General features: G+C 40.7%; 1 long non-coding RNA gene across 1 annotated transcript; it reads left to right on the top strand.

The window, feature by feature from the left end:
- Nucleotides 1–1,073: 1,073 nt before the first annotated feature.
- LOC311438180 lies at nt 1,074–5,634 on the top strand. The gene is made up of 3 exons (XR_014693967.1): nt 1,074–1,152; nt 1,449–1,599; nt 5,576–5,634. It is a non-coding gene; the product is annotated as an uncharacterized lncRNA (long non-coding RNA).
- Nucleotides 5,635–8,025: the final 2,391 nt, after the last annotated feature.

Here is an 8,025-nt window from a genome sequence, read left to right as displayed (position 1 = left end):
TCTGCTTTTTGCAGGTGAACAACCACCCCTGCATGTCAGGAGGACCTGTGGGGAGAGGGCAAGCCAGACCCTGCCAGCCTGAAGCCATGACTTAACCATGCACTGCTGAAAGTGCTCTCCTCCTGCATGGCTGGGCAGAGGGAGACATTATGTGAGATGCCCACATAGCCCACAACATCAGTAAACTATGAGGGAGCATGGAGGTGCTTGTCTACTGAGGTTTGGTGGGCCTCAATACCAACACAGCAAATCCTGAGGAGCTGATCCTACCCACACCCAGCTGTCTGGGAAACACGTGGAAGATGGCAAAGGAGCCACTTCATAACAGGCTGGCAGAGCATCAGGGCATCAGACAGGCTGTGATGGTCATCATAAAACATATTCACTCGATGGCTTGTGATAAAAGATAATTCATGCAGTTCTACCCCCAAAGAAATGGATATCAAATCTCTTTGAACAAGGATAACAGTACAGCCGTTTATCTGGATAAATAAATGTTTATCTGGAGAAAACTGATCTTCCGTCCGTTTCACAATCCTTTAAAAAAGAAAGTATTGAGTTGCATTTAGCCTTGTGACTGATGAAGGAGTCTCAGAGAATTAGTTATGCTCTTGGCATTGACTGTACAAAGGAAGGGAAGAGACAGGCTGTGTTTTAAGCGATTTGTTTTTCTTGTTGTTGGAAATCTATCATACTATTCCTGCCTAAATTATCAAGATGGTTGATAAGCTGAAAATAGATCATTGTGGTGAATGTTACATAGCTAGCTATTGTGTAACTGAACTGCATTTTCTACCTTAGCTTTCCAAGCTCTAATAAATTATAAAAAAAAAAAAAAAAAGCAAGTATTCTGGAAGATTTAACCAGCCTTAAAATGTGCTGAGGTTTGGCAGTGACTTAGCCATGAAACCTGAGTGAAAGGGCACAGTTTTGTTTTTGCTGTTTCTGTCCCCCAGAACAGATCAGAAGCTTCCAGAGAGAGGCTGCCTCCTGCTCTCCTCCTGCTCTGTGCCTAGCACAGCCTGTCCCTGCCAAGTGCTGGGGCTGCCAGGGCAGACGTCCTGTCGTGCCCACTTGCGTGAGGTGGGAACGCAGCAGCCCCCAGCCTTCAGGGCTTGCACTGCTGCACTGCTTGTGGCAGGCAGAAAGCTAGTAAGTACATATGTCACTACTTTTTACGTCAAGTACCCCTCATGAACAAATAGCCATTTCAACTCTTATCTGAAAAATCTCTCTACCCTTCTGCTTTTCTTTGTGTTTCTGAGTTGCTGCTTGCTGACTCTGATGGACCGTGGACCAATTCCTCAGAGAAGAAAGAGCTTTCAGCTCATCATCAAGTCTCTGAGCAAGCTAGTCCTCCAGGAAAAAGAAAAATACTTTAAGTCACTCTCAGAATAATAATCACGCACAAGGTCTGATCCTTTTTTTTTTTTCCCATGTTTCAACAGGTATCTGAACCAACGAATGTGAGTACAGTTACACCTCATCCAGACTCAGTTTTCTGTTTGTTGATGCAGTGGCCCTGGCTCTGAACCTTGTGGAAGGGGTTGCATCATGTATTGGTGTGCTCACCAGTGCTCAAAGGCTTGCTTAAAGCAGGTAAGTGTCCTAGCAGTCCTAGCTGCTATTTTTCTTACTTACAGGCTGCTATAAAAAGCCATAATAAGAAATCAGCCATAATAAGAAATACTATAGATTCCAAAACACTGAAAATCTGTTCTCTTTGCCTTGATAAAATAAATTGCTGGTATTAATGCTTGTGATCTTTCTGGTGAACTCAAGGATACTAAGGTGCCATCATGCTTCTAACAATCTAGTGCTATTTAGTGATTTAAACATTTTACAGTCTCAGACCATATTGAGGAGCAGGCTTAGAGGAGAGGGAGATAAAATATTTTAGCTCTAGCTTTACTGTCTTTTTAAACTTCTCAGCGTTATCTGTTTTGCTACCTGAGGAATGTTAAGGAAGTGAAATCAAATTTCTATCTGATATTAGGTCATACGCAATATTTATTCTGGAGGCTGAAGCAGTTTCATTCACTCTCGAACTACTTACAACATGAACACACTATCAAGTCTCAATAGATCATTCTATAGATCTGACAAGTAAATATCTTTGAAAATGAAAGTAATTTGCACACTGTACATATATATGTGTGTGTATAGGCTTAGTAAGAGTATTAATGGCCATCCATCCGTGCAAAGGACTGAAGAATGTAATTTATTAAAGATGGGAAGAGGCTTTGCAGGCGGAAAATAATACAAAATCTGGCCAGTCCAGCATGTGTTTTGAGCACCAAGTAGTACCAGAGGTTGCAAAAAAAGGCTGAAGAAGTTGAATTTCAGCAGGAAGGCTTCTTCTAATCCCAGGTAGCTGGAGATTAGGTCCAATCCTGAAACTTGGAGAAGTTTGATCCTTCAGTAGTTTCTTGGTTTTGTGGGTTGCTTGTTTTTGGCAATTTAGAGCAGCTAATGAGTCGTGGTACCTGTTATATAAATATCTAGCCTCTCCATGATCTTTTTTTCTAATTTCTTAGTCTTTTCTTCAAGATCTGTACAGTTAACAGGGAGTTTCTCCCAGTGAGGCTTCATACATTTTTTCCTGGGTGCTGAAGTATTATAAAGGACCATGCATATTTGCTTATGAAATGATAATTGATCTGATTTACAATAAAAATCCATACAGGCAAAAGTACTTTCTTTTTGAAACTATGGCTAGAGTTTTCTCCAGGTGTATAATTACAGTTCTGGGTTTTGAGATTGATAAAATGTTGCACAGAAAGGCTAAAGAGCTGCTGAAGACATATGTTTATCTCATACTCTTTACTTTTAAAATTTATATGCAAGATTATTACTTTTTACAGGGGAATATGCAGAAGAACAGCACGGAAGGAAATCCAGAACTGAGAAATAGGGGAGTGGTAACTCCACTATATGCTTTTCATGAAGCCTGTGTAAACCCACCTGGGTGAGCTCTGCAGCCTTGTGATTCAGTGCGAGCCTGGGAGCAGCGGCCGGTACCATCCCCCTGCCCAGGATGTTCCCTCCTGCCCCACAGAAACCCAATACCTGGAATCACTATCAAAGAAGCATTCATATTTTGTCTGAATTTGCACATGGCTTAGAGTGTAGCCTTCAGTGGACATTAGGGAACCCAGGCACGGAAGGTTACAGACTTGTCCAGTACTTCTTTCTAGGAAGCTCCAGCCACCTTCTCTAGGAGGGCATATCCTCAGAGAATTTTGGCAAGGCTGTTTTCCTGAATGATCTGGGCATTTTCCCCTCCACTGCATGTCTTCTCAGAAGAAAGCTGAAGTCTTAAAGTCTCTGAAGTTTAACGGACTGCTAAAGAATATGCACTTCTGCTGAGCAGCCTAACCTCACACAGCACTGTAGCAGCAAGGGTTGTTGTATCAGAAACTGGGTTAGTATTTCTGATGCCGTGAGTGGTGAAATCTATTTCTCACTAAAGCATTGACACTAGGAACTAAGTAATTCTTGTATTTTACTTTGTCATGGTTAGTCACGCCATTTTCACCATAACTGAAAAAGAGAAATAGACACTGAGAAATTATCACTAAGCACCTGCCTTTGTGGTTTGGAGAGGATGGGTGGGGGCTGGATTGCAGAGGAATGTATTTTGGGTCTTTGTGACCTTGCCCTCTAAGCAAAAGAAAAAACATGGGTTTGTTCAAGGATGTGTTTGTCAATGGCAGTTAGGGAGAGAAAGTTGGAAAATTAAATATATATATGTGTATCTTTCTATTTCTGGAAGCTGCCTTTCTCATCTTATTACCCTTGCAATTATACATTTTAATTCAGTAACTTTCCATTTCAGTACACAAACCACATTCAAATACATTTGTCTCTTGAATCCTGATCCTACCAAACCTTGCTGCTGTCTGCTATACTGATGTCATTCGACTTCAAGAATTTAGTGTATTAAGTTTTGACCAGTAAAAAGCAAAATGCACATATTCACAAACATTTCAGAAGTTCATTCTGGACCCAAATCCACTGCTAACTTCAGGTGTATCAAATATTGTAGATTACTGATGCACAGGAAAATCTACTATAAAGATTTTACCAAGTTTTTTATTAAAATTTATACAAAGCTTACCTATTCCTATTGTACATTGGTTTTTGTTGTTGTTGTTTTTCTTCCACATGCTCAGGAATGCAGCCATTCATATACATTTGAGGCTTTTTAGATTTACTTACAGAACTGTGTGAAATCTTGTCCCACTAATCACATCAGAACCCCAAGCCACTAGCAGCCAGTTCCTTACACAACTGACTCACCTGCCAGGCCAGCCTTCCACCCCCAAAGTCTTTCCCTGTGTCCCTCTTCATGCCCTCTGGCAAGCTGTTTCTTCATTTTTCTCATCCTCTCTATATGATTATGCTCCTTGTTCCTGCTGCTCACACAGAGAGCATCTATATTCACAGTCAGTCCCCAGGCAAACACTAATTTTTGACCAGTCATGCACGTCTGTGTTCATGCAATGTCTCCCATAGTTCCTGCTGTAGTGTAGTGCTAAGAAACTTAATTGCTTCCAACATTTCTCCCAAATTAAGAGTATCTGAAATGCTATTTACCATAACAATACTGGGAGGGAGGGCTATTTCAATCTCACACTGATATTAATGAGGGTTAATTACACAGAGGCTGATGGAAGCAACCTGGGATGAACTCAGCGAGTGCCCTTCAGTTTTAAGAAGTACCACATAAATCACTCTCTTTCACTCTTTCCCACAGGCCCACTTGTCAGAGATTAGAGATAATAGCAGGTATCTTTAAACTAGTCACAGGCAAGGGCTTTGTTCAGTAGTTCGTATAGGAGACCTTTATGATTATGAAAGCAAAGGTATAAAGAAACCATTTACCTTTTCAAACATCTTATTTACCTTTGTTGGACTAGACGGGCTGTGCAACAATAAAGGAAAACAAAGAATAGCTTCAAGGCAGAGGCATCAGCCTCTTCATCTCTATCAGTTGTTCTGCTTCTCCAGAAGTGGCCTCACAGTAGCAATTCTAGTAGGAATTAAAATATTTTCCTGCAGAAGATGCAGAGAGAACAAGACCTGTGTGCTGCAGAATACACAAGACTCTGAGTCATTCACGTGGATGATATTTTCCTTTGGTCCACACCATCACATACACATGACCTCTTGCACACAACCACAAAAAGCTCTCACTAGCCAGCACTAGCCAGCAGTACATTGAAGCTTTAAATGATGCCCAGCCCTGTATTATAAAAATATCAAAGAACATAAGACTGAGGATTCGTTCATACGTTCAGCAACTTTTTCAGCGAGTAACATTTGAACACTATTTTATTGCTCAGTGCACCAAATGCTGTGATCAGGACCCTGATGAGGTCATGACTAAAATAGGGCACAGAACCTGTATTAGCTCCTGGAGAAATCAGTGGATTTCTTTTTGCTGACTTAATAGGAATCAAATCTTTTCCTTACAACATAACAAGCTGTAGAAAAGAGAAGAGAGTGCCAAAAAGAACAAGAGTAATATATGAATTCTGCCCAATAATCATTATCCAACTCTTCCTTACAGTTACCCCAGGAAGAATAGCTGCTTTGGATCAACTTGGAAATTGCTGCACACAAGCTGAGAAAGATGAAAGCAAAGAATCTGCAGACCTCAGCTGATATTAACACCTGTGGTGGATCCAGGCTTCTGAAATCACCATCTGATTAGATAAATTTGTACATAGGGCAACATACAAAATCAAATGTAATGTGCCTCAATGTTTTCTCAGTGCTCTGAGCATTCCTGAGGCTTATCTAACAACAGTGTTTTAGAGAAGTGGGAATTAAAGAAACTTTTCTATGGAGCCCTGGCAATGCATTTCTGGGTAATTACCCGGTATTATATTTTTTTCTTTTGGAGAAACCCCAGCAAAACCAATAGAATGCATGTGGAGAGAAACTGCAGAGTTTCTTCCCCTTTGTATATCTGAGGAATTTCCTGAGTAAAGAGTTTTCCCATATCTGCAGAACAAGAAACTGCTTGTTTATACGGTAGATTTCCCTACATACCTCTCTAATGTTTGTTACATATTTTATCTAAGAGAGCAAAAGTTTAATAAAAGTAAAATGAAGAAATAAAGAAATAAAAATCACATTTTGACAAGCACAGCTGCAAATAAAGGGAACAAAACAATTGTTACACAGCTTACACAGTTGGGACGGAAAGTTGTACATGCCTAATAAAGTTAAATGGGAAAAGGTGCTTAAACCAAACAGTGATATCACTGCAGCCACCATTGAGAATGACTTACAAAATTGACTGTCTTCTTAATATGAAATAGAGTAACAAAGAACCAACTAGGACACTTAAGAGATAAGTCTCTGTGTTAGCAGAAACCTCAAAGGGAATGTAACAATTCCCCTGAAAACTGGACCTCGTTTATAGGCTACGCTGCTAATTAACGCAGCAACTACAATGCATGAGGGGAACGAGAATTTCCAAGTTGCATGTACAAACAGAAAGGGAGCAGGAAGTCTCTTTTACATGCACATCAGTTTCTGTTATATTTCTCCATTCCAGCAAGAATTATTAAATGGAAGAAAGAAAAGAAAAAAAAAAAAAAGAGAAAGAGAGAGATAAAAATATATGTAACAAACCCTAGGAAATTAACTACATGAACCAATGAGCCCAGCAGTGCAGAAAACACTTGACAATTCTCTAATTACCAGGCTACACCTAGCAAGTTAACCTTTTGTGTTCACATACTACCAGGCAGCAGGTGATATGTGCTCATCTACGTAGGTCTGTGGAAATACGGGCTGTACGCTTACAAAGTGAGAACAGCACACCATCTGTCTAATACTACCCATACTGCAAGCACATCACTATTTTAAGTCACAAACTCCTCAGTATCAAGGAGGCAAAAGGCAAGTGTTGCCATTACATTGTAGTTATATTTATGATGTGTGTACATTTTGTCTCAGAGTGAGAATCCAAGGCTAGTAGCCAAAAATATTCAGAGTTATCATGATAGTGGTGCTTCGGACTTTCCACTACACCAAATGGTACTTCATTAGCCTAGAGAGAGCTAAATTGTTACCTAAAAGTAGCATAGTTACAAAATGCAAAAGAATTTTTGTCTGTCTTTGTGAAGATAAGTCAAGAGTGGCTTCAGGAAGAAGGACAGCCCAATGTCACAAGCATAAGAGACCAGGTAAAGCCTACATCAGCTGGCACTGAGCTGTGTGCTGTGCTGCTGAGAGCATCCAGCCTCTAAAGCCAGGGAAGGAACACGTCCCCCTGCTGTAGTCAAGAATGGCAGCTACTGGAATGTAAATAGCAAAGCAAAACATAAAGATTATGTTTATGAAAGGGGTTATATATGAAAGGACTTAATAAACTCTTACAGCTATCATTCCATGAATGCGTATCATGAGGCATATTCCATATCCATATATATGCATCAGCTGTGATGAAAGTAATAGAGTTAACTAAGCCCTGACTTCCCTTAGCAACAGTGAGCATTTTCCTCTCAGTTTAGAACAGCAGCTCCTTCATGCTTTGCTGCCATGTAGTTTCCAGAGCAGCTACTTGTGGCAAGAGTGTGCGTGTCCCCTGAAACTGCAGGAAACCCCCAGCACTGGGTCTGCCTCTGCAGTCCTGGGCTGGGCGCTCCCTCCAGGATCTGTGTTTGGCAGAGGTCTAAGAGCTGGTGCTCACATCTCAAGAGAATGAATATGTCACCATCTTCCATCTTCATGTTTTTGCCTTGTGTTTGTAGTGACTGTACATATTCTCTGAAAGAATGACCTGGGTATGGAGATTCGTTTGTACTTGTGAAGATCTTGTATTCAGCCAGCTGGTCTCATGGAACCTCAGAAGAAGGTGGTATCTGTATTATTTGCATAGTTCATCTTCAGTTGCTGTCTTTCCATGCTAGAAGGCTGCTCTAGATAAGACAACAGTTGTCTGTCCCACTCCCTTTATTGTAAAAAGGAGCAGAGTTGCAGCTCCAGTACATTCACCAGAGCCAT

Source organism: Aythya ferina, assembly GCF_964211825.1.
Source record: "Aythya ferina genome assembly, chromosome: 5".
Lineage (NCBI taxonomy): Eukaryota > Metazoa > Chordata > Aves > Anseriformes > Anatidae > Aythya > Aythya ferina.
This window is presented reverse-complemented; position numbering and strand designations above follow the sequence as displayed.